This window comes from Hippopotamus amphibius, chromosome 11, assembly GCF_030028045.1.
Source record: "Hippopotamus amphibius kiboko isolate mHipAmp2 chromosome 11, mHipAmp2.hap2, whole genome shotgun sequence".
Classification (NCBI taxonomy): domain Eukaryota; kingdom Metazoa; phylum Chordata; class Mammalia; order Artiodactyla; family Hippopotamidae; genus Hippopotamus; species Hippopotamus amphibius.
Genome location: NC_080196.1, coordinates 99,915,466 through 99,943,014, shown reverse-complemented (window position 1 = coordinate 99,943,014; position 27,549 = coordinate 99,915,466).

The following is a 27,549-nucleotide window of genomic DNA, read 5'->3' as shown; positions in this document are numbered from 1 at the left end:
CAATTATAAAGAGCATGCTTTCTTGAGCTTGACTGCCTGGATCCAAATTCCAGTTCTGCAATTTACTAGCTGTGTGAGTCTGGGCAAGTTATTCAATCTTTCTGTGCCCCAGTTTCCTCTTATGTAAATGGGGGATAATACTAGAATCTACTTGACAGGAGTGATGGGAGGATTTAATGAGTTAAATTTGTCGGTTATTTAGAACTGCACCTGGCACTGTGTGAGTGGCCGGATCTAGGCAGTGGGAAGGTGGCCTTTGTCATCAGGAACACCTAATGCTCACTGAGCACATTCAAGATGTCAGCGCCCTGTACCTATTTTATATGCATCATATCATTTAATTCCAAAATACCTCTTTAAAAAATAGATATTTTTTTAGCCTGCATTTGACAGATGAGAAAACTGAGGCTTAATGGTTAAATGTCATGTTCCAGGTTAGAAAGTGGCCAAGCTGGAATCTGATCCACTCTCCTGGTATGCTAGAAGTCAGAGAAATTTGCATAAGAAAATAGCCTAACTTCAACCTCTGAAATTTTTATTTTGAAAAGTAAAATCACCTAGGTGAGCGTAAAAATGACGTCTGCTGAAAGATATTCTTAGAAATCATGGTAAGATGGTAAAAGAAGATATTTATTTGTATTCACTTATATTGCTTCTGTTGTCACCTGCCCTAACTTATTAAACCAAAATTTAATTACAAAGTGCCAAAAAAGTACAAAAATGTACATGTCAAAATTTAATGACAAAGTGCCCTTTCACTTTGCAACCAGCCCATACAGTTTTCTGAGTCTAGTAAAAGGGAATAAAAGAGTTTATTGTGAGGAAACAACTGAAGTGACCTTTAACAGATGCTACCATACAATAGAAGTATGAGTAATTAGTCCTGAACTTAAGGGAGAAACAGTCAAAGATAACTTAAAATTTAATCTCTTAGAGAAATGCTGTACTAGATATATTCTAAACATCTGTTTCATGTTTTAACATAGATGAAAATCCTTCATAGTGAATACATCTCTAATGGGAATTAACAATTCCATAACCAGCACTGTTGATGGGTTAGTTCTGCCCTCCCACCTTAGAAGTTATGTTCATAGCACCAGTGGTTTATGCTTTCTTCATGTATTTATCCATCCACCATATGTGAGGGCCAACTGTGTGCTGGTCCCCATGCTGTATGGGCTGATGGGAGCAGGGTGAGTCAGACAGACACTCTGGCTCTCACCAATGTGGGGCTTACAGCATAATGAGGAAGAACAATTAACCCAGTCAAATAACACACATTCAGTATAAATCACCTGCTTTTCGGTTAATGATGACTTCACAGTTTCCCCTAGAATGGTGAAAACTTACTTTGTTCGCCTGAGGAGTCTACTTGGGTTATAGTCTCAGAATTAAGGACTATCTCAACAGTAAATTTAGTTGTTTCTCTGAAAACAACTACCTTCCATTTTCAGGACAGAATGTTTTCAAATTTCCCTCCTAAATCTGAGGTCTTGCACAAGCACCCCATTCCTTAAGGATGTGCATTTGTTTTGCTCTGCGATATCATTTTATTAACCAACATCGTATGCTTTTATAATTCCCCAGCAGACTCCATTTCTTTTTAAGAATTTGAATTTTTAACTTTTTTACATTTGTATTCAGGCTGCATACCCCTTGTCATCAGTTTTGTCCTCCCTTAAGACATCATTTATTGCTTCACTGTTTTCCACCCAAGCCGACTTCTGGCTCAAGGGAATGACAGCTGCTGTGCTTTTTTGTACTGACTTTCTCTCTTCTGCCGTGATTGCACCCCGTGTAGCTCCAGCTTGCTTCACTCTTAATGAGGAGGAAGGAGGGGTGCTAGAGGTAGCGGAGTGGTGACAGCAGGCACAAAAGGAGGATGGGAGCAGGTAGCCATGCACCTTCTTGGAAGACAAGAATTGAGTGTTGGCAAGCCATTCCCCCCCAATAACAATGGCAGTGGCTGTGAAGCTGTGGCGATGGCTGAGTCCTGTTTCCTGGGTATGAAGCAGATGCACAAATGTCATGGAGATATTGTTCTCTTTACATTCTTTATCAGAGTACTTAATGTGCCTCTATGTGCTATTTGTAACAATCTCCCTTTCTTCCTCTTCCTCTTCCTCTAAGCTAGAAGAATCACAGAGGACATTTCCCTAGGATATTTGACCAGGGAGCATTTTATAAGTTATAATGAATCAAGAAGACACCAATAGTAGCTGCAGAGCTATCATGCGTATGTGCAGTGAGGTGAAGGGCCAAGAAATATCAAATAATATTCCAACTATATGCTGTAATTTGAAGAAGAAGAAAAAAGCACATCTACCGAAGGTAACCATATAGATACCTTACAAAGCAAAGGATTCTTGGTTAGTGTTGTTTATGAATTAATATTCAGATCAAACATCTTAAGCTTGTGCAGTTTTCAGGCATTTGGTTACATGCTGTACTGTTTCCAGATGGCAGCTGTCATATAACAAAAAGAGCCGTTGAATACAGGTGTCTAGTAATTGCCCTGCACATAGATACATGTTTAGTAGTTTTTACATATATATTCATATGTGCTTAAAAGTGTAAAATATCTGTTTAAATAATATTTATATATAATATTCCCAGCACAATTTTTTTCAAGAAATTCCTATTAGCCTCTACCACAACACATTTTTCATGAAATACACCTTGAATTATGCTAATATAAAGAAATGGGCATTGTGTTTATGCTATTTTCTTTAAGATATTAGCTTATTTTATAGTTGAATGAAATTTATATTTTTGGTTGTAATTTTGGAAAATTACTTGGTTTAGGGTGGCCTGAGTTCTAGACATGGCTCTTCAAGAGATCAGCAACAATATTCTTTGTGTCATGTCCGTAAACTTACCTGTCTCCCCCACTTTTCTTCCTGGTGTAAATTTCCCCAGCAGTGTTCCCTGCTCAGAGAAGCAGTCCTAGGCTGTTCTTTGCCTAGGAACGGCTTCCTGAGTGGACTTGATGTGGCCCTCATAACCTGAGAGTAGACCATAATGTGTGGCCTCATGTAGAAGGGATGAGGTATTCCTCAATGCATCAGGTCCCAATTTTGATAATGCCAGTTAGAACTACAGGAAGATTCTCCACTGATGGTAGATCAGAAAGCAGTTGACAAGCAGAATGTAGCCACAGCTGTGAATAAGATTTACTTGGAATTTTTACTGGTTTCCTTTTAGTAATATCACCTTTGAATTCAAATTTTAACATAAATTAAACAGCTCCTATTTTCCTCCTTTCTTTGTTGCTCTTTTGAATCCTTTTTATGCCTTTTCTCACTATCCACATGCTTACCCAGGATATTTTGCCTGTTGAGATTATTTTGAGGAAGGCAATGTGTACATTAAGTGTAAAATTATTGAATAGAAGAAGCAACCATAACACTGGATGCTTTCAAATCCTTTTTTGTTAAAAAATGAGAACCACTACTCTGTACATATGCATCATGGTTATTCTTTTATAATTTTCTAATGTATTAGCCAACTCAAGCTGCCTTAACAGACTACCACAGACTGCATCGCTTAAATAACAAAAACTTATTTTCTCACAGTTCTGGAGGGTAGAAGTCCCTGATTAATGTCCAGCAGGGTCAGTTTCTGGTGAAAACTCTCTTCTTGGCTTGCAGACATCTATCTGCCTTTTTTGCTGTGTCCTTACGTGGTGGAGGCAGGAAAGGAAGAAGAGAAGGGAATATTAAAGAGATGGGGAGAGAGAGAGATTCCTTCGTCTTCCAAGAAGGCGGCAGTCTTAGGAACTAAGGCCCCACCTATGACCTCATTTAACCTGAATTACCTCCTAAAGACCCAGTCTCCAAACACAGTCACCTTGGGGGTTAGGGCTTCCACATATGAATGTAGGGGAGGAGACACGACTCAGTCCATAGCATCTACTAACTTTTCCTTTTGATTCCAAAACATTTCAAGAAGTTATTTTTAGACCTATTTTTTTTGAGTAATTGTCATTTAAAAGAAATTGAGACCATCCATCAACCACCCATCTCTCCCACTGACCTTTAAAAAGGTCTTTCCATTCCCTTGAGGGAGGGAATCCGAAGAAGGATGAGAAAAAAACAAACAGATCAAGCATGGATTTAAAAGAAAAGCTTTCTATCAGCTTCCTTGTCTTCCTTTTTTTTTTTAAACACAAGAATGACTGATTCAGTTAGCCTGCCCTAATGCTATTTTATTGAGTTTCCAACTGCCAAGTCATGTCTGAGCTACCAAAGTTTCAGACTTTTAGAGAAAGGACTGTTCCATGTTGAGCCATTTGTGCTTGTTTAATTTCCCATAAAGAATCTGCCTTGACAATTCTGAGGAATGAAGGCACCTGAGTATGAGGATCCAAACCCCTTGACTTAACTTCCTACCATGTTGTCCATTAAAATACCTGAATGGGGGAAAATAATCTCACAAGGGTGACAAAAACTTCTATAAAGAATGAGCAGATGTGGGGTTCAGATAGGCATTTTTATGGACAATAATATAGAAAACAGGGGATTAAGAAACAGCATTGGCCTGTTTCCTGAAGCTCCAGTCCCAGAAGGGAAGTGGCACAGCTTCGAAGCTCTGCGTCTCTCTCTGCTGTGACACTTCAAAAGTCTGAAAAATCCTTAATGTCTTTGATATCTTAAACCTCTGCATGTATCTGAATCACCTGGAGGGCATTTTTAATTTTTACTTATTTTTTTATTGAAGCATAGTTGATTTAAATGTTGTGTTAGCTTCTGGTATACAGCAAAGGTATTTATGTGTGTGTGTGTATTTTTCATATTATTTTCCATTATGATGTATTACAAGATATTGAATATAATCCCTGTGTTATACAATAGGACCTTGTTGTTTATCTGTTTTATATACAGTAGTTTGTATCTGCCAATTGCAAATGGAATGCATTTTAAGACATATTTTTGGGTCCTACTCCCAGTGTTTCTGATAGATTGGGGTAAGGCCTGAGAATTAGCATCTAACAAGTTTCCAAATAATGCTCGTGCTGCTGGTTTGGGGACTAAGTTTTACTGTGTTACAGGCTTCCTCTCCTCCATGGCAGCTGAGCTGAAATTAAGGAAAAGTAGGGAGCAACCCAAGGTCAGTGGTTCTCAACCTTGGCTATTTGTTAGAATCCCTTGAGGAATGGTTTAAAATAGTGATCTCAGAATCTCTGAGCTGGGACCAGGGCATCAATATTTTTTTTTTTTTAAAGTGCCTCAGGTGTTTCCAGTGTACATGCAGGATTGAAACCCTTTGTCCTTTTCTGATTAGATATCAAGGGGGATCACTTGCTCCAAATGAATAGAGTTGGTAGTGCCTGGACAAACCTCTGGAAAGCAGAGAGGAGACTTAGTGACAAACCCTTTCAATGTAGCTTCTAATCAGGGCTCTAAGTAGACAAAACACTAATAAATCACAGGGCTCTGACATACACTTTTGTCCTCCAAATTGGAAACCAGTGCAAGGTATTTTTCACGATCTGGAACTTTGGTGGGAGTCTTTTCCCACTTAAAGTGTGATTGTGGGACCACACACTTGAAAATCAAATTTTTCTAAGGTCTTCTGTTTTGCGGGGAATGTGCCAGGCATTTTAAGTTATAGGATATTCTTAGCACTGAGCAGGGAGGTGAACTTGTCCATAGCAGGCAAATTTGTGAACTCTTGCTGTTATCCTAACAATAAGCCTGGCTAAATTGTATTCTCGAGGGTGAGTCAATGGAGAAAATCAGATCAAACTCATAAAACTGTCTGCAGCCCAAGAGAAGAACACTTCTCTAAGTGTTCAAGGAAACATCCTTCCCACCAAATAGGATTACTACATGGCAAGAAAAAAAGAAAAAACCATTTAAAATACCTGCCTGAGAGCCCAGTTTGTTTTAGGAGAACATCATTTGTAATAACAAATGGGTTGAGATAAGGAGAGGCTAGTTTGATTCTTTCCACTTTCTTCTTATCACAAATGGTCCCAGAAGCAAGAAGCAATGAAAGGAAAGACGTAGTATACAGGAAATGGAGTCATTAACACTATATTTTGATCTCTATTTTAAAAACTGGCACAATGAAAGCAATGAAAATAAGTTAGGTTAAGGTTTTTCTCTTAATAATGAGGATACATTTCTCCATAAATAAAAATAGGAATCAGAGTTGTATGTAATACAGTGATACAAGAGTTTGATATCCCGGTAAATGGTTTGAGGAGGATTCATTTTTAGCTATTATCTGTAAATATTGCATTTAGTGTATGCTTCACGGTCACATCTTAGAGCACCATGCTCAGGTGCTAGGAACTTAATGGGAAATGCAATGGTCAGTGAGCTCTTCTACAGCAGGGCGCCTGTCTCGGTCCCTACCTGCGTGTCTGCCCTGTTGGCAGCATAAGAGGGAAATCTGCAACAAGGTGAGGATGGGTGGGGCCTGTGGGGCCACTTAGGGATGGGGAATACCCAGGGTGTGGTTGGTCTTTTCACCATTCCTTTGATTTTCGGTGCCATGTGATGATGACACACGTACTTAAAATGCAGAATGATTACTTATCACATTAAATATTAACACTATTGATTACTATCAAATGTATAATTATGAAATTGTGTTACATGAAACAATATTATTCATGAGATCATTGCCTAGAGTAAGGGCTCTTAGCTCATAAAACAATCAGTTCTTTAACTTAGCACTTAAACTTGGACTAAATTTTCATGGGGACAGAGGAGTTAGTGAAATTTCAACAGACCTGCTGTTGTTAGAACACGCACTTGAACATCTCAAACGAGTTTGCAAAATTTAAGATCGTTTTTTTCTATGTCCACAATTCATTTTCTACTGGGGGAAGAGGACTTTAGAATCTGGGGAGAGGTATTCCACAAAAAGTCGTACTATTGTCATTTAAAATATATGGTGATAATAAGGAAAATGCATCAGATTGGCAATCTGGTTCTAGTATTTCCACTGTCACTTGCTAGTTATTTGACTAGTAAACTATGTGACTAGAAAATAATAATAGTATCTTCCCTGCTGGAAAGATTTTTAGAATACCTCCAAGCTCGTTTAGCTCCATGATCATATTGTCATGGTAACTGGAAAGAAAATCTTAAATAATAGTGAATGCTCTGCTTAAAATTCTATATCTAATATTGCTTTTGTTCAACAAGGTGTATAGCAGGCAGTTAGCTTTGAGATAGATAAATGAATCACCAGTATGCTATGAACTCTAAAAATAAATAAAATGAATATCTTCACCAAAGAAATGTGTTATCCCAATTTTTAAAATCTAGTTTGTGTTAAAAAAAAAAATCTTCACAGAGCAGATAAACAAGGTCACCATGACTTCTTTACACAGAAACAGTTCACTGCTAAAATTTAGTATTATTCCAATAAACTAAATACCAAAGAATTGTCTTTTAAGGTACATGCTATGTACAATTTCAACGTGACTGTCTTATGTGAATTTCATTGTGGCAAATGGAAGTAATAGTCACATATTTGCTTATGAATATTCCTTACACTTACTAATATTGTGAAAATTACAGAGGGCCAATGTGGAATTAATTTATATATTTCATTCCCTGGTTATTCCAACTTGTCTCATACTCCAAATTAACTACTAAGAGATACCTTACAGCATCAAATATAGTACTCATAAAATATAGTACACGTTGATACGTGTTACCTTTATTAGTCCAAATTTCAAGTGGCTGGGTACTTACATGCAAAATAATGAATTGTACCCTTACCTCACACTGTATATAAAAATTAACTCAAAATGGATTGAAGACCTAAATATTAGAGCTAAAACTATAAAACTCTTAAAAGAAAACATATAGGAGTAAATCTTTACAACCTTGGATTTGGCAATGGTTCAAAAGCACAAGAAACAACAACAAAAATAGGCTCCATGAAAATTTAAAACTTTTGTGCATCAAAGGACACTATCAAGAAAGGGAAAAGCAATCCACAGAATGGGAGAAAATATTTTCAAATCATATATATCTGATACAGGTCTGGTATCCAGACTATATAAAGAACTCCTACAACTCCACAATAAAAAGTCAACCTAATTCAAAAATGGACAAAGAGTTTGAACAGACATTTCTCCAAAGAACATATTCAAATGACCAGTAGGCACATGAAGAGAGACTCTACATCATTAGTCATTAGGCAAATTAAAACCTCCATGAGATACCACTTCATACCCAGTAGGATGGCTATAACCAAAAGAGGAAAAATAAGTGTTGGCAAAGATGTGGAGAAGTTGAAATCCCTATGCATTAATAGTGGGAATATAAAATGGTGCAGCCACAGTGGAAAACAGTTTAGTGGTTCTTCAAAAAGCTAAACATAAATTACCATAAGAGCCAGCAATTCCACCTCTAGGTATATACCCAAAAGAATTGAAAACACGTGCTCAAACAAAAAAGTCATACATGAATATTTATAGCAGCAATAGAATATTATTCAGCTATAAAAGGACTGAAATACTGATACATTTTACAACATGGATGAACCTTACATGATGCTAAGTGAAAGAAGCCAGGCACAAAAGACCACATACTGCATGAATCTGTTTATATGAAATATTCATGAAAGGTAAATCCATAGATATATAAAGCGTATTGGTAGATAACGGGTTGGGAGGAAGGGGTATTGGTGGTGATGGGCGTAAGGTTTGCTTTTGAGGTGATGAAAATGTTCTGGCAACTAGATAATGGTGATGGCGTGTAACATTTTGAAACGTATTAAAAACCACTGAATTATATACTTTAAAATGATATATGAAATATCCAGAATAGGCAGATACATAGAAACAGAATACAGATTGCTGGTTGTCAGGGGCTAGGGGTGGGAGGAAAGAAGGAATGGGGAGCAACTGCTTAATAAGTTTCCTTTTGGGATGATAAAAATATTCTGGAACTAGATAATGGTGATAGCTGCACAAAATTTTAAATGTACCAAATGCCATGCAATTTAGCACTTTGAGATGGTTAAAGTGGTGAATTTTATGTTATGTGAATAAAAAAATAAAATGAAAAAAGAAATGGAAGAACTTTTCTAAATAATAAAGTCTATCAAAAATTTTTTAAATGGCCAAGCTAAAAGTCTGAAATTTGAGTTACGGCTTTAAAAAAAAGCTCTGATCTCATTTTGTGCAGAATTTGCACATAAATCTCATTTATCCAATTTCTGCTTATTTGATTTTTTGGTTCAGATTTTAAGCAAATAAAGAAAAGATTCAGGACCCATTGACCTGTGTATGAAGAAGGAATTAAATCTTCTTGTAATTGAACCCAGCAGGTTCCAATACGACGTTCTACTTTGTACCCTCTTGCTGAATTATAAAGTCAAGATCTCCACTGCATTTTTTACAGCTTCTTTTTTTTTTTTAAGTGAAGTGTAGTTGATTTACAGTATGTTAGTTTCAGGTGTACAGGAGAGTGATTCAGTATTTTTGCAGAAAATACTGCATATCCATACCCTTCATTTGTCCCTCCCTCCTCCTCTCTCCCCTTTGATAATCCATTGCATTTTCTTGTGAATTTCATAAGAATAATTTCAGAAGCTTTTTAGTGTGAGGAAAATTTGTTATGTTTGTTTGGAAGAGTTTTCCTAAGTCTATGTAAGGAACGTGAAACTTTGCCAAACAATTTGCAGATTAATGGCTGGGAAGAATGAGGCTATTTCCCATGATGTTTGAATTACCAAGATGACCTGTTGTTTGCCCTGAATATAATTTTAAAATTATCTTACTTCATTTAACCTTTAATTAGTTAATAGGGCACATTGTGAAAATACAAAAGTCCAAGAAGGCGTCCTGAGGAAGACATTCTTCCTCCTTGTACTGGTTCTCAGTGACTCCGTTCTCTTCCTCAGATTCTTGGGAAATTTCACCAAAGAGTTCAGTGCACATCTGAGCAAATAAGTGTCTTTTACACTAATGGTATCTATTATATGACTGCTCTTCTTCTGAACTTGAAAAACATAATACATATTTTTGCAGATTGTTACATTGGTTTGCCTCACTAAAAAAAAAACAAGAGAGGAAAGGGCAGCATTGCATCTGAATATTTCTTTAAATCTCAACACATTTGAATTGATTTCAAATGTACATTTTGCCTCTGAATTGTCAAAGATGAATATCATTGTACTATCCTGGTAATGGTATCTGACATTTTTGGGTACCTTTTGTTCTCGGATTAAACATTCGAGTTTCTGAATAATTTAGTGTAAAATTCTGACAGCTGTTTCTTCCAACTCATGTTAATATATTCTTTGCATAATGATTATGTGATTGTGGTTTGAGATTCGGGCTCTGTCTATATGAAGTCAAAATAAGCACTTAGTTTACAAATTCTCTTGTTTCAATGGTGGTCACTAACCAACTGACTTTTATTTTAAATGATGGGCTTTTGTCATTGTGTAGCCCTAGTCCTCTTACATAATTGGAGAAACTGAAACAAGGTAGCAGAAACAAAACAGCAACAACAAAGAAAAGAACAATTTTTTTAACTTTTATAGTCAGCTTTTTAAAACAATGTTAGAAACTCTTTTCAAAATACATATGATTCAAACATTTTCCAAAGCTTTCACCCCTCCAAGTAAACATTATTCTGTACTAAACAAAAATTCATTTTTTAATTTTTGAAAACTTCATTATAAATGGCATGATTGCCTGGAATACTAATACTTTTACCTTGAACCAAGTATTTAATTTTAATGTTTAAAATATTAGCTAATAGCCAAAAACCTGTGAAACGGAAAAGTGACAAAAAAATAACCCTAAGCCATTTTTCTCTAAAGAAATAATGCTCAAAGTCAAGGATAACTTCAGTTCCTCATAAAACTCTTAACAAACTGTGGCTTTATTTGCATGTATAGAAAAAAAAGAATCAAAATTATATTTGTAAAAAATAAATAACACATGCTTGAGATAGATATAATAACGTGATGTAAATTAGTATGCAAGAGTTTACAATTCTTCAGGGCATAAATTGACTACCATAAATGAGATCTTAAGAGTTATCTTGAAGCTCTTTTGTTGTTTCCATATTAATCATCTTGTAACTGAATGCAATCTAGTTTATCATGCTTTCACTTAAAAATATATGCAAGAAAATGGCATAATTTATAACTAAATGATAATTTAATGAATTGTTTCATATCCATTGCTATAATTCCGTGACAGTTCCTTAAATATAAAAATCATTTGTTCTTGGTAAAGTGTGCCAACTTCCTAATTGTAGTTCAATTTTTCCCATTTATTATAGCTGTTGGTGCTATACAGAGTTATGCAAATAAAAATGAAAGATTTATAATTTTAAATAACAATAGTTAGCTTTTACTGAACACTTGGCATGTGTAAGATACTGTTCTAAATGCTTTACATGTCATGACTCTTAATACTTGTAAATATTACTTTGCTAGGACTACCCTATAACAAAGCATCACAGTCTGGGTGGCTTAAACAACAGAAATTTATTGTTTCAGTGAAAGTCTGAGGTCAAGGTGTCAAAAGGGTGTGTTCCTTCTGAGGGCTTTGAGGAGCAATCTGTGGCACACCTCCCCTAGCTTCCAGTGGTTTGCTGGTAATCTTTGGCCTTCTTTGGCTTATAGAAGCATCTTCCTAATCTCAGGCTTATCTTCACATAACGTTCTCTCTCTATGTATGTGTCTTCAAATTTCTCCTTTTATAATAACACCAGTCATAGTGGAGTAGGGCAGGGCATCTGAATTAATTGCATCTGCAGCAACCCTATTTCCAAATAAGGTACATTCTGAGGTTCTAGAGGTGAGGACTTGAGCATATCAATTTGGGGGGAACAATTCATAACAGTCAACCCAACCCTACAAGACGGGTCCTATTGCTATTTCCAAAAGTTACATGAGAAAACCGAGGCAGAGAGAGGTTCAGTTACTTGCCCAATCTTACACACAGAGAAAGTAACAGCTGGGATTTAAATGCAGGCAGTTGAGCTTCAACGTCTACAGAATTTTGTTTTCTAGTTTACTTTTCCTTTAATGTGCTTCAGGATATATTTTATTAATATTTTATATTTTTATGTCAATATTCAAGTGTTTGTTATATCTAAGGCCAATTTTTCCATTTGAGCTCTGGATTTTCTACTTCATTGACTACTCTTTACTACTAACCACCATCATCTCTCTTAATGTCATCAACAATTCATGGCAGCCTTACGTTGCTTATGATCTGGGTAACAACTTACGGCCCTATTTAGATGCCTAATCTACCAAACTATCTAAAATATCTATAATTGAGCTAGTAAAATGTATTCAAGTTTATGAATCTGTATCAAATCCATATTCTGGTCACATCATACTCATCCCTGAAGAACAATTTTGAAAATAAACAAAGAGCAAATACTGTACATCTTCTTCTGCTCCTTTTACCATGATATGTGAGGGAGAATTCACATTATTTTTCCAAAAAGGAGAAAGCCACTGAGTCATATGCAAGCAGGTAAGCCTCCCATATACCCTATATAGACAGACCTCAATGATGTGTATTTTGACTTAAAAACTGTCAGAGGTACGGAGGGGAAGTATCTGAAGGAGCTGCTATTTCAAACACCAGGAAAATACTCTTAGTAATGAAGAGTGATTTCGGCAGGAAAAGATGCTCCTCCTGCATCCTGGGGTATTGCCTTAGTCTGCTTGGTCCATATTGGTTCACCACAACTTCTGCATTCCATCCCTTAAGAAAAGGGACGGGAAGAGCTGGGTGCAACCCAGAGGTTGCACAGATCACTTTTGCTTACATTTTATTAGCAAAATCTTGTCATGTGGCCAGACGCGAGGGAAGCCAGGGGAATTCCAAACTGAAAGTTTTAATACTAAGAAAGAACACTAATATTGAGGGATGAACAAATGAGTAAAAATAGGCTCTCTGGCAATACCACTTGACAATAAAGGAGTACTTTTACATGGAATGTTTCAATTTCCTACTACTCAATCTATCATTTATAATAAAGAACAAAACATAGTAAAAGTTTCAAGTACACACAAAAATGGAGAAAATGGTATAATAAACCTATGTATCCATCACCCATTTTCAACAGTTCTTAAGTCTGACAATTCTTAAGTCTTTACCCCCACTCAAGTACCACCATCCCTCCTCCCACCAATTGTTCTGGAGCAAATTCCAGGCATCAGATAACTTTATTCATAAATATGTAAGTATCTATTTCCAAAAGATAGAGACATTAAAAACCCATAATCATAATACCATTGTCACATTCTAGAGTTAATGGTGATACTTTAATATCACCAAATATCTAGTCAGTGTTCAAACATCCCTGAATTTCATGAATATTTTTTTCCTTTACTTTTTTTGCTTGTTTTTCTTGTTTTGATTAGAATCCACATTAGGTTTGCTATTTGGTGGCTATATCTTAATTGTCTTTTAATCTATAAGATCTGCTTCCATTTCTTTCCCCTCAACTTCTTTGTTGAAAATGTTATTAATGTAGATTTCTCATATTCTGTGTTTTTTTGATAGTTTCCCCACAGTGTTACTCAACATAGTTCTCTCTCCCTTGTGTTTTCTTAAATTAGTACATGATACCTGGTTGTGTGTGTGTGTATAGTGATATATACTGTTATAGAATATAGGTAGGTGTACAATATAGTCATTCACAATTTTTAAAAGTCATAATATTTGCTATATTCCTTGTGTTCGATATATCCTTGTAGCTCATTGTATACCTAATAGTTTATACCTCCTAATCCCCTACCCCTATTCTGCCACCCCGCCCCCCCCCCCCCCCCCCCCCCGCTGGTAACCAGTAGTTTGTTCTCTATATCTGTGAGTCTGCTTCTTTCTTGTTATATTCACTAGTTCGTTGTATTTTTTAGGTGTCACATATAAGTGATGTTAACTGTTGTTGGTGATAATTGCCTAGATGCATTAATCAATCATTAGATATTGCAAAATGATGATATTCTATCATTTTTCATTTATCAGCTGGAGTACTTCTACAAAGAAGTACTTATATGTATAAGTACTTACATACTTTAAGTACTATAAGCACATATGTATATATAATTATTTTATATCAATCTTTTGATACACTGAATTATGTCCTACATAGGAAAGAGAATAAATTCTTGATTTTTCCACTTTATTTGCCAGCTCAGAAAATAATGAGTTGGCTTCCTAATATTATGTAAAGGTAACCAATGAGATATTCTTTTTTCTAATTGGAGTATCGTTGCAGACTCATGGATTTAAACATATTTGATATCTTTAAATCCATTGCAGATATTATACTTACTGATGCTCAAATTTTTCCATATTTTGCCAATGGAAGAGGCCTTCCCAGATTGTTCCAAAGTCCTACGAAGACCTTAGTTATCTTTAATAGCTTCTTGGCTTCTTGTTGATAAAATGTTCCAGAATGATCTTGTATATTTTCAGCTCTTCATTTTAAAATTCATTAATTAATGAAATCAATATTTTTTGCTTTACTCTGTAATATTCCATGTTTCTTATTAAAATATGTATAAAATACATTATGAGATACTTAATGTTCACATAGTCATCTCCTCGTATGACATAATTTGTTTAAATATAACCATTGGTTATTTCCAACTCAGGATTATCAGAACTATCACCAAGACGAATATGCATCTAGCTAAATATTTGCACATATAAGTACTTATTGCTGAGGCAGACAAAATGTACATTTTTCAAAGTGAAGTATAGTTGATTTACAGTATTTCAAGTGTACAGCAAAGTGATTCAGTTAAGTACATATATTCTTTTTCAGATTCTTTTCCATTATAGGTTATTACAAAATATTGAATATAGTCCCCTGTGGGAAACTATAGTAGGTCTTTGCTGTTTATCAGTCTTACGTACAGTAGTGTGTATCTGTTAATCTCAAACTCCTAATTTGTGGCTCCCCCCTTTCCCCTTAGGTAACTATAAGTTTGTTTTCTATGTCTGTGAGTATATTTCTATTTTGTAAATAAGTTCGTTTGTATCATTTTTTTTTTTAAGATTCCACATATAAGCGATATCTTATAATGTTTGTCTGTCTGTCTTAGTAGGATAATCTCTGGGACCATCCATGTTGCTGCAAATGACATTATTTCATTCTTTTTTTATAGCTGAGTAATATTCCATTGTACATCTGTACCACATCTTCTTTATCCATTCATCTGTCAGTGGACATTTAGATTGCTTCCATGTCTTGGCTATTGTAAATAGTGCTACTGTGAACATTGGGGTGCATATATCTTTTTGAATTAGAGATTTCATCTTTTCTGGATATGTGCCCAGGAGTGGTATTTGCTGGATCATTTGGCAACTCTATTTTGAGATTTTGAAGGAATCTTTATACTGTTTTCCTTAGTGGCTGCACCAGTATACATTCCCAGCAACAGTGTAGGAGGGTTTATTTTTTCTCCACACCCTTTCCAGTGTTTATTATTTGTAGACTTTTTGATGAAGGCCATTCTGACTGGTGTGAAGTGATACCTCATTTCTCTAATAATTAGCAATGTGCCTGTTGGCCACCTGTATGTCTTTTTTGGAGATATGTCTATTTAGGTCTTCTGCCTATTTTTTTATTGGGTGGTTTGTGGGGTTTTTTGATATTGAGCTGTATAAGCTATTTGTATATTTTGGAAATTAATCCCTTGTCAGTCCCAAGGGATTGCAATCATTTGCAAATATTTTCTCCCTTTCTGTAGGTTGTCTTTTTGTTTAAACAAAATGTACGTTTTTAAAGGTTTTGATATGTATTGCCAAATTGTTTTCCAGAATATTTGCATTAATTTGAATTTCAATCAACAATGTTTGAATCTATTTTCTTGCACCATATGGATGACTTTTGTTTAAAAATGTGGCCAATTCAATAGATAAAAATTTCATTCCTTTAATTACTAATCAAGATGAAAAAATTTTTATTGTCCTTTGAACATTTGATTTATTCTTTTCTGAGTTGTCAGTGCATAATCCTTGCTTCCATTTGTACTAGGTTATTCTGTTTTATAATTTTATAGAAGCCCTTAATATGTTTAACTGTTGGTCAGTTTTGTAGTTTGCTAATATTTTTCTCAGTTTCTTATTTGACTTATTTTATTTTTCATAATTTTGACATCCAAATAGTTGCAAATGTTGAGTTCATATTTATCAGTTTTTACTTTTATTGTTTTTGCCTTTCACTTCAAACTTCAAAAGACCTTCCCACCCTAGAACAACTCTTGATAATTGAACCACTTCCTTCAAAATAATACACTTTCAATGGCTTTTACCTTACATTGTCAATATTTGAAAGCAGCTGTACTATTTTTCCTTTATACAGTGTACCACAAATACAAGATCTTTTAGTACAGCTTAGAACAGTCACCATTTAGTCATATATAAGCCAGGCATTTTATAAATAGAAAAGAAAACTTTTCTACCCATAAAGAAAAAAGTTACTAAAAATGTACTAAGGAAACTTTCTTTCAAGGCATAGAAAATTACACAGAATGTCAGTTTCCCTTCTTTTTTTTTTTTTTCCTGCTGGAATATTCCTAAGGGCAGAGGAAAGTGATTAATTGCCCCAAGGATAAGTGACAGCAGAGCCTGAGGCAGCTATAACAAGCAATTCTTTGAATTTTCATTTTGAAACTTAAATATTTATGCAAAATTTCCCTTCCACCACCAAAGATGTCCATTTGGTTTTCTTTAAGCCAGATTTATTGAGGTATAATTAATATACAGGACAAATTGCTCTTTTTACGTTGTATAGTTCTATTAATTTTCACAAACGTATATAGTCATGCATCATTACCACAATCAAGACACAGAATATTTCCATCATCCCAACAAGTTCCTTTGTGTCCATTGCAGATAATACCCTGTCCTCATCTGCAGCCCTTGGGAACCACTGACCTGATCTCTATCCCTGTAGCAATGCCTTTTTGTGAATGTCATATAAATGAAATCACATAGTACATAGATTTTTATATTAGCTTTTTTCAGCATAAATGATTTTGAGATTCATCAATGTTGTTGCATTTATCAGTAGTTCGTTCATTTTTATTGCTGAACAGTGTTCCGTTATATAATTTTATATCCATTCATTAACACTTGCGTTGTTTCCTTTTGGGGCTGTTATGAATAAAGATATGATGAAATCTTGTATACAGGTCTCTGGACATATATTTTCATTTGTCTTGGTTAAATGCTGAGGAACGAGATTGTGATTAGTATGATGATTGTATGTTTAACTTTAAAAGAAATTGCCAACTTGTTATCCAAAGTAGTTGTACCATTTTGTATTCCTATGAGCAATCTGTGAAAGTTCCAGTTGTTCTAGATCCTTGCTTGGCAGATTTAAAAGTTTCGGTCATTTTACTAGGTGTGTAGTGCCATCTCATTGTGGTTTTAATTTTCCTTTTCCCAATAACTATTAATATGAGCACTGGTTTTTAGTGTTATGTCATTCATATCGCTTCTTTGTTAAAATATCTTGTCCATTTTTATTGTTTTTTTCTATTGACTTGTGAGTTTTTAAAATTTTAGATACAAGCCCTTTATTGTATATGTGTGTGTATATATATATATATGTCTTGAAAATATTTTATTCCATTCTGTGACTTGTGATTTTATTCCCTTAATAGTATCATTTATGGGCATATATTTTCATTTTTCAATAAATTTTTAACTGTGGAATAGGTTCAGATTTATAGAAAAGTTGCAAAGATTAATGCAGAGAGTTTCTGTAGACCTCTTACCCAGTTTCCCCTACTGTTAACATCTTATATTATCATGACACGTTTGTCAAACTAGAAAACCAACATTAGCGTGTTACAATTAACTAAACTCCAGGCTTTATTTTGATCTCTTTCTACCTCAGGAATTTATCTGAACATTTGTTTTTGTGGAGGCAACTGGCAACAAATACTCTTAGAACTTGTCTGAAAGTGCTTTATTTTACCTTTAATTTGGAAACTTATTTTCTCTCTCAGTGTAGAATTCTTGTAAACTTTCTTTTTCTTTCAGATGTTGTTCCATTGTCTCCTAGCTTGAACAGTTTCTGAAAATGTTTCAAGTAATTCTTAGTTTTGTTCCTCTAGATAATGTAATCTCTTTTCTCTGGCAGTGTCTTAGAAGACTTTCTCTTTGTCAGCAGTTTTCAGACATTTGATTTACTTTGGCGTGGTTTTCATTAGGTTCATTATATTTGGGATTCATTGAGTTTCTCCAATCTGTGGATTTATAATTTTCAGCAGATTTATCAATTCGGGGCCATTTTTCTGCAAATATTTTTCCCATACCCCCTTTTGGCTCCTGCCTTTTGAGACTCCAATTACATGATGTCAGTATCACTTACATTCTCTTCATTTATTTCTGTCAATTTTCTAAGTTTCATCTTGGTTAATTTATATTGTTATGTCTTCGGGTTTACTGATCTTTTCCTGTGCCATATCTAATCTGCTCTTAATCAACTGATGTTTTGAATTCAGATAATTACATTTTTTTCCATCTTTAGAAATTCTATTTCATGATTTTTTAAATCTTTAATTCTCATTTTATATAATTAAAACCTTGTGCATGTTGAACACACTTATAACAGCTGTCTGAACAAGCTTGTGAGATAATTACAAATTATGTCATTTCTGGATTTGATTCTTTTTCTGATAATTCTCCTGTTCCTTTACATAGCTAATACATTTTAGTTGGATTCTAGATATGAATTGATGCTTTAATTTCTGTTTTGTTGCATTCCTTTAAAGAGTGTTGGATTTTGGTTTTGCAGGGAGTTAACTTACTTGTAGGTTGGTTCTTCTGTGCATATATTAGGACTTGAAACTTTTTATAGGGCAGGTGTAAAGGATACTTTACTCGAGAGCTAGTTTAGCCCTACTGCTAAGGTATGACCCTTTCAAACACTCTGTTAAACATGTTGTGTATTCAAAGAGGTCTCTCCACTCTGGCTCTTGAAAACTCTATTTGCTGCTCTTTTTCTGCCTACAGTTCTCCAGTAATTGCTATTTTCTTAGAATTTGTACTTCCCTGCCTGGTGAGGTTTTACTCTACACATACTCAGATGGGTATTTAGCCAAAGACTCACAGGGACTCCAGAATAGAATTTTGGGATTCTTGCATGTCGTAATTGCTTCTTCTCTAGAACTCTATCCCACAAATACTTATTACCTAGGCTTCCCTGCACTCCTTGCTCTGGAGTTGTCTGAGTTGTTTTGCGTCGTCTGTTCAACTCAGCGAGACCTTGCTGAGCTCTTCTTGGGCTTCTCCTTCATGGTCTAGAACTTATCTCAATGCAAAAAGCCAAGACTGTCTTAGACTTCATCTTATTTATTTACCTTATCCCAGGGACCATGGCCCTGTGTTGTCTGTTGTCTAATTTTAGAAAACAGTTGCTTCATATATTATGTCCAGTTTTCTAGGGGTTTAGAATGGGAAATATGTTGTTACTCTTTCAAGGCTAGAAGTACCAGGTTCACTTTTTTTTAAGTCAGACTTTTTAATGAAATCAACAAAACTCACTAATTCAACTTAAGTTGTTTTTAATGGATCCTCAATTATATTTAAACACATTTAAAACACATTTCACTAAATCGATTCGAGAGCTTGGTTTGCTGGCCTTAGTTACCATAGTATCATGATTTTTATTTATAGGGGCATTTGTTTATTTGGTCGTTCTTTCATTCACTGAATGAATATTTATTCAGATGGTAATTGTATAGAAATTCTGGCCTAGTTATGGAGAATACAAAAGAAAGTCACATCTAAATAGTTTAATAATGAAAATACCTTAATTTTTATTATAAAAATGACACCTAAATAAGCATTTAGAAACAGCTTTCCCTTCTTTTCAAATGGTATGTGCTCATTTACTATATACAATCCATTGTTTACATTTTTCAAAACTCAGTTTCTGAATCTTGTGAAATCCTCTAGCATATCTTTCAAGTAAACAGACAAGTTTTCTGTAGTTTAAGATTTGATTTCAGGACTTCCCTAGAGGTGCAGTGGTTAAGAATCTGCCTGCCAACACAGGGTACATGGGTTCAAGTCCTGGTCTGGGAAGATCTCATGTGCCATGAAGCAGCTAAGCCCGTGTACCACAACTACTGAGCCTGCGAGCCACAAACACGCAAATAAATAAATGTATTAAAAAAAAAAGATTTGATTTCAGAAGTGGAATGAATTGATTTGAAATATATTTTAATGGTAGTAACTGTCCTGTATTTAAAAAAAAATTTTTAGATTCATAGGCATTCAAGATTTGTCACTTAGATTTTTCAGTTTTAAATATCTTTTTTTTTTTTTTCAGGAGAAAGAAAAGGGGTCATTTAACAATTAAGTAGGAAAATGTATTCTTTTCCACTAGTATTTCTTTTATGAAAGTATTTCCAGTTAAAAATGAAGAGAAATTGATTTAACCTCTGTGTTTCAAACAGCCATTTGACTTTGGGATTTAAAGAAAAATTTCTCAGAGTGCAAGTACTGAGGATGAAAAGCATCTATAGAACATTTACGAATTTGATTTTAAGGAAATAAAAAGGAATGCATGCTATCAAATTTATATTTTTTAGTTTTTCCTTCTCAGCAAGTAGATGCCCTTAGAGATTTGTTTGTTGCTTAAGAAGTCAAAATAGCCATATGTTTCAAACTTTATAGGAGCTAAGAAAAACTGATGACCAGCGCCCTTCTTGGAAAAGGAAGGAATAGCAGTGACACAGCCAACTCAGATGCAAATTGCAGCTCTCTGCTTTGTGGTATAAGGAGACTGCCAAGAGCAATTATGATTTGGCTGTTACAGGAAAAAAATGAATACATAGAAAAGATCCTAATGAACCTCAATTCATTCTACTAAGAATAACAATTTTTCTTCAAACATCTTTTGTTTTGCTCTTTGAGGAAGAATAAGAAAAAAATGCATTTTAATTCATTGTTCTGAGGGGGTCATTTGTAACTGATAAAAAGTAATAGAAGAAGTACAGGAAACGTTTTGGCACAAAGCAATAGGTTGCCCATGATGCATAAGAAAACTCAAAACAGAAACTAAAAAAAAAGGTACTTTTTAAATCTTGACTTTTTTTTTTTTACCTTAGCTTGAGATGATGTCCGTTAAATGTTATCTTAAAATAGTCACCTGCCTAACAGCATAAAAAGCACACTCAGACTGTGGTAAAGAAACATGTGTGTATATGTGTGTACTTGAACCTTGAACTTGCCAAGAAAAAAGTCCGGAGGTATTACTCTCAATAGCATGGGTTATTTTAGACGAGTAGGACTGCAGTGAATGGGGAATAGGCATACATATATATTTCTCCATTATTGTAAAACATTAATAAGTTTTAAAAAATTCATTTAGCACAATTGGCATCTTATTGTTACATTCTCATTTCTTTTGAAATCTTGCCATTTGGTTATTTTGCAGCTACTGTTGATTCTTCCCCAGTTTCAGGAATTACTCAAGGCTTAAAAAAAGCAACCTTTTGAAGTTAGGAAATATTGAAACTCTATAGCTAGTTCTATTTTTATTTTGAGTCTACAAACCCCACCACTTGTATCTTGGGCAAATCTCTCTCTCCTTTTTTTTTTTTTTTTTGTCCCACGCAGTTTTGGATAATCAAGCATTTGATCATTGAGCCCCCAACACCAACCACTTAAGCAGAGCCAGCCCTACTGAACACCCTGAATGAGGTGTAGGCAAAATGTCCAGGCCTACGTCATTCCCTGACTCTTTTTTTCCATCCAAATTCTCATTTTTGTTTTTCTGCTGAATACAAATAGTACTAGAGGCAGAGCCTGCTTCTGGGGAGGTTTCACTGTATAGATACTCAGCTTGTGGAGTTGGCCAGAGTCCTGACAATGAGGCCTGATTTCTATGAGGCTGGCTTTAATGAGTGTTTTCATACCAGCCCCTTAGACCATCACTCCAGTGGCTTCCAGATGAGGCTGAACAGATGCCAGCAGGCGTTTGGTTGAGGATGGAGATCACTTCTGGCATGTCATCTGCCAGGTACAACAGCTGGCTGTTAGATGAAGTGAGATCTGATACTCCCAAATCAACTTCAGATTCTTTGGAATGATCAACTAACTCATGGGAGCCTGAGGAGAGGAATCTCATTTATAGTAATGTATATTTTTCAAGGATGATGTCTGGTCATCTTTTTTTTTTCCAATTTCAGCGACACTTGAAATTTTCTCCTATTTATTACAAGTTATAGAATACCAAAAACTTTAGTAACTGAAGAAAAAATTATTTCAAAGTAATGATATCATGAGGCAACATTAATCTATTTATTGGATTGGCCAAAAAGTTTGTTTGAGTTTTTGTGTCAGATCTTACGGAAAAACCTGAACAATCTTTTTGGCCAACCCAATATTTCTCTTTCAGAAAAGTAAAATGTGACTCTGGGATTATTAAACTGTAGATAACAAAGCATTGTTTCCCATATTGTTTTTGTCCAGTCTCCAGGTTTTACCTTTAATGTGAGGAACTTTTGTCTTTTTAAGGGTTGTTGATGAAACAAACTAAGTTAAAGCAGAAATTTTACTTTTTGACCTCAAGCTATTCTGTGATTTTTCTACAGGTTTGGTTTTGAGTTATTCAGCAAGAAAAGGAAAAAGCTTATTTAGCTTATGCATGACAGTCCTCACTAAAATTTTATTTTTGTAATAAAATTATCAAGTTAGGTCAATTTAGCAATTTTATGTTATTTACCAAAAGCTCCCTGTTAATTTGTAAATCTGATGTTTGAATCATACTCTCAAAATCATTGAAACATTGGTGAATTTTATTACATTAGTGTTTTCTTTCAAAGCTCATTTTTTTTTTGGTGTACACTTTGGAGGCTCTTACAGATTTTTCCTTTAGTGAGCATTTCTTCTGTTCATTAGGAGTTATTTAAAAATGGCTTTTCCCTAATTGCTGTTATGCATGCTAGGACAGTAACATAATCATTTCTGCAAGGTTGTCTCAGTATGGATCAGTTCAATGGGTAACTTTAGCAACTATTTTTAAATGAAAATCATGGTGGTTCATAGTTATAGGGCATTAGTTAGAAATTCAAGAAATTAAGAAAACACTTTATGTAGAGTTTTAATTTACCATAATTTTGTTGTCAGAGCAATCGTAGATAGCTGCAAGTAATAGCTATAATAATGTCCTTAATACATATTTATCCATTCACTAATTTTTACCAGTATGATGTGCTCACCACAATGAGAAATAACAAGGCATTTTAAGATAATACTACTGCCCTCAAAGGGCTTACAGTCTTCAATATGAGGTAAGAAATGCTTGCCAATAAGTTTAATTGTGAAATAGAGTGATAAATTCAGTTATATATAATGTATATTATATATGTGTGTATATATATATATATAATTCACAGATTATGCATCTGTCAGGGAATGCTAGATTATGCTAAGGTAACAAACAGCCCTTAAATCTTAATAGCCTATAATGACAAATGTTTACTTTTCATATACATCATCATCGTGGATTTACTAGAAGCTCTGTTCCATGTCTTCTCACTCTTGGACCCAACCTGAGGGAGGTTCCAGCATCTGGAATGTTACTGTTGTGCCAGGGTAAATGGTGAGGGTGAGAAAACATGAAAATCATGTGCTGGCCTCTATGGTCTTTTGCCCAGATTCCATTAGATCAAAACAAGTTATGTGGCCAGCCTGACTTCAAAGGGATGAGCAAGTGCAATTATACTATGTGCCTGGAAGCTGAAGAACCAGAATGTTTGTGCGCATCTCTAATGACTACAACAAAGAAAGGAGAATCATATCTAAATAGAAAGACTAGGGAGGGCTTCATGGAGGAGGTGACATTTGAGTTAGAACTTTACTGATAAGTAGAATTTCAGCATCTGGGATTGAGGTAGCTTTGTGAAAAACACCTATCTTGTGAAACTAACCAAAATTTGAAAACAATGTTAGTTGGACATAGTTGGCTCTTTCTGTGACTTATTTCTGCACAGCATTACAATGAAAAGAATTATTAGTCTTACACTGAGAAAAATATTGAAGCTTTTGTGTGACACAAGAATGGGAGATTCCTTTCAAAATACTATTTAAGAAACTTAAAATTCTTTCTTATTCTTCCTCTCTCAGTAGCTCAAAAAGCATGGAAGCTGCTTCCAGAATGTCTCCTGCCTCTGCTTCACCAAACTCACCCCAATTCTCCCCAGACTGATTCCCCACTGGCTTGATCATTCTACAGTTTCCCTTTCAGAATTCCATTCTCTTTTCCTGAACCTTTCTCTCTATACCCATGTAGATAAATCTAGCCTTTTTGAACTTTTTCCAGTTCTCCTAGCTATTGTTTTTCCAGACAAATACCCAAAATACCAAGCCCAATAGTCTCCAAAGCAACAAATGCCCCTTCATTTTTAAAGATGGGGAGAAGGCTATGAATACACATACATTGATATCTTTTTCTATTTTACACAATGTCGTGTATGTGACTACATTGCTTTCACAGAAACGGGCCTCTTAGAGCTGGATAGAATCTCAGGTTATCAGCTGGTCCTGTTTTTTGCTTCAAGTCATTAAGGTATTAATACTTTCATATTATTCTGAGACAAAGAATTGGTTTGATATGCTAAGGGTCATGGATTTACGGAAAAGAACACGGATAACCACCCCAGTCACTGACATTTTGATAAGCTCTTGCAACCATGCTACACTACCTGGAATTTCTCCATTCTGGCTGTTCTGCTTCATTAATTTCCAAGAGTTAAACTACAATATACCTTTAATTTAATATCTAAATGTTGAACAGTCTGCCAAATTCTGAATCATTTACTCAGTGCTGGAGATTTTAAAACTTACTTTTTACATTGTCCCAACCTCAAGGTGTTCACAGTCTTCTGGAGAGGCAAATTCTGACTCCTGTACTCATACAATCTGGTTAGTGGATGACAGGCAGAATTAACACAGTGGAATGAGGATGGAATGTGACCCAGAGGAAAAGATGCTGTCTGAACATTGAGTAGTGGCCACAAATGTGGTATCTAGTATTTTTTGATACAAACAGAACCCCTGGCATAGCAGTTAGAAGGTATACTTTTAGTGCACAGTAAATATTGAATCTTATTTAATAAATGCTCTCTCCCTTTCTTTTCCTTGTTATGGTAAACAGGTCATCACTAATTTGTCACTGAGGCATTTTCATTCCTCTTGCCTGCTCTATTTCTAGACAGTTTTCTCAGAAGGTAGGCAGGCTAGCCAACTAAACAGTCATTGGGGGAACTACTTCAAATTGTTTTTTTGGAAATGAGTAGGTTGTTAAAATAAAAAAAAAAGCCCCTGGGATTCACCCAGCCATCCTACATTTCCCTCTCTCTCTCTCTCTCTCTTTTCTTACCCCTCCCCCTCTTCCTCCTCTCTCTCCTCCTCCTCCTCCTTCTCCTCCTCCTCCAACCTGGTGGTGGCTTAGCCATCTTTAATTTTTCAAGAGGGCCCCAGCTGACTAGATTAAGGCCCTACTTAGTGCTTCCTTATTCTGAGCCCATGGGAAAATCCTTAAATTTCTCCTAGTAATGATCTCACATTGGGATTAGGGAATAAGAAAAACAAAAGTGCATGTTAGCCTGCATGAGGAAAATTCCACAGTTTGCTATTTATGGTAACGACTAGTATGGAATTAGGTATTGAGCATACTTTAAGTGGAAAACAAATGAGAATTGTTATTGGGTTGGCCAAAAGTTTGTTCAGGTTTTTGTAACATCTTACGGAAAAACCCAAACGAACTTTTTGGCTAACCCAATATTATGCTGGCTAGCAAGTCTTGGCTCCAAGAAGATTTTTGATTTCTAAATGTTAGTTAATTCTGCTTCTCTTTAAGTAAGATAAAATATTTAAACTAATGATCATTGAAACTTCACTTCTCTGACTGTGTCTTAGGAACCAATGAAAGGTAGATCTCAGTTTTACATAACCACTTTCGAGGAGGAAACACAGCTAGGAGCTGGCTCTGCTCCCTTGAGTGGGAACTGCAGGAGAATGGAGAGCAGAGATGATGCAGGTGAGGGTGGGGCTCTAAAAGGTCTGAGACCCTTTAGACATGCTGGGGGGGTGGGGGTGCAGTTGATGGAAACACCCCGCTTCAGATGATGGCTTGAATATTCTTCCTCAACCCACCTCTGAGTAAAAACATTGATGGGGAGACCTAATGGTCTCAAAAGAGCCATTCATATCACATTTACAGAGAGCTACATCCATCCCAAGGAAAAGAATGCCAGGACTCTCAGACAGCTGTGCTCTAGGCCAGGGACAAAGAAGAGGATCCATTCCTTCTGTGTTCATCACACCAGTAAACAGGACGCATTTCCTCTTTAAAGTACCTTGTGTGCAAAGTGTTCATTTTGTTAGTTAGATATAGCTGAGTTAGGGAAAAGTAAAACATATACTTTTTCCAAGTTGTTATTTAAAAGTCTGTTTTGCATTCAATTTAATGGTTTACATTCTTCAGCATTGAACAGTAGTCAAGCCTAACCCTGCACACACTTCTGTCTCTTGGTTTTGAAGTTTCTGAAAAAGAGTCACAGAGAGACCAGAAGAAGATAGCCCTTGGGGGCAACATATACATAGCAATTAGGGAGAGGCTGTGTAGCTGACATGCTGTGTTTGTGACTCTGAAGTCACATTAAGTTCTCCAATTTTCTGATTTAATGAAGGAAATCAGTGTCTGTTTTTTTTCAAATATGCATCAAAGACCATACCCCTTCCTCCCACATGATGCGTCTAAGGAAATTAATGGTGTCAGGAACCAAGGGAAACCATGTTGCTATTGAAATAAGATTAAACAACAAAAACTTGACTCAATATCTAAAGCCTTTGAAAGTGCCAGAAGTTTCTTTAAGCATCTTCACAAATAATCTCTATCAGCTCTGTCTCTTCTAATTAAACTGGGTAGGATTTAAATTTAAAAAAGAAACTCATTCAATTGCATGGTCTGTTAAGGTTTGTTTTGGGTATTGCACTACAGCAAGAACCTGCTCATTTACTTTTTTAAAAAATTTTTATTGGAGTATAGTTGATTTACAATGTTGTGTTAGTTTCAGGTATACAGCAAAGTGAATCAATTACATGTACATATGTCCACTTTTTATTTTTAAGCTCTTTATTGGAGTATAATTGTTTTACACTGTTGTGCCTGTTTCTGTTGTACAACAAAGTGAATCAGCTGTATTTATACACATATCCCCATATCCCCTCCCTCCCACGACCTCTTCCCACCCTCCCTATCCCACACCCCTGAGTCATCACCCATCGTCGAGTTGATCTCCCTGTGTTACGCAGCAGCCTCCCACTAGGTATCTATTTTACATTCAGTAGTATATATATGTCAGTGCTACCCTCTCACTTCATTCATTTTCTTTTAAAGGTCATGTTTGTGTTCATTTGAGAAATATCACAGTAGGCAAGGATCACAGCTATTTTTTCTTTGCGGGTTACTGATGGATCTGTGTGAGATAGTCACAAACCCACTTCCAACACATAGACCGTCATGTCTGTAGGAAATTGTGAATCATGTTCCT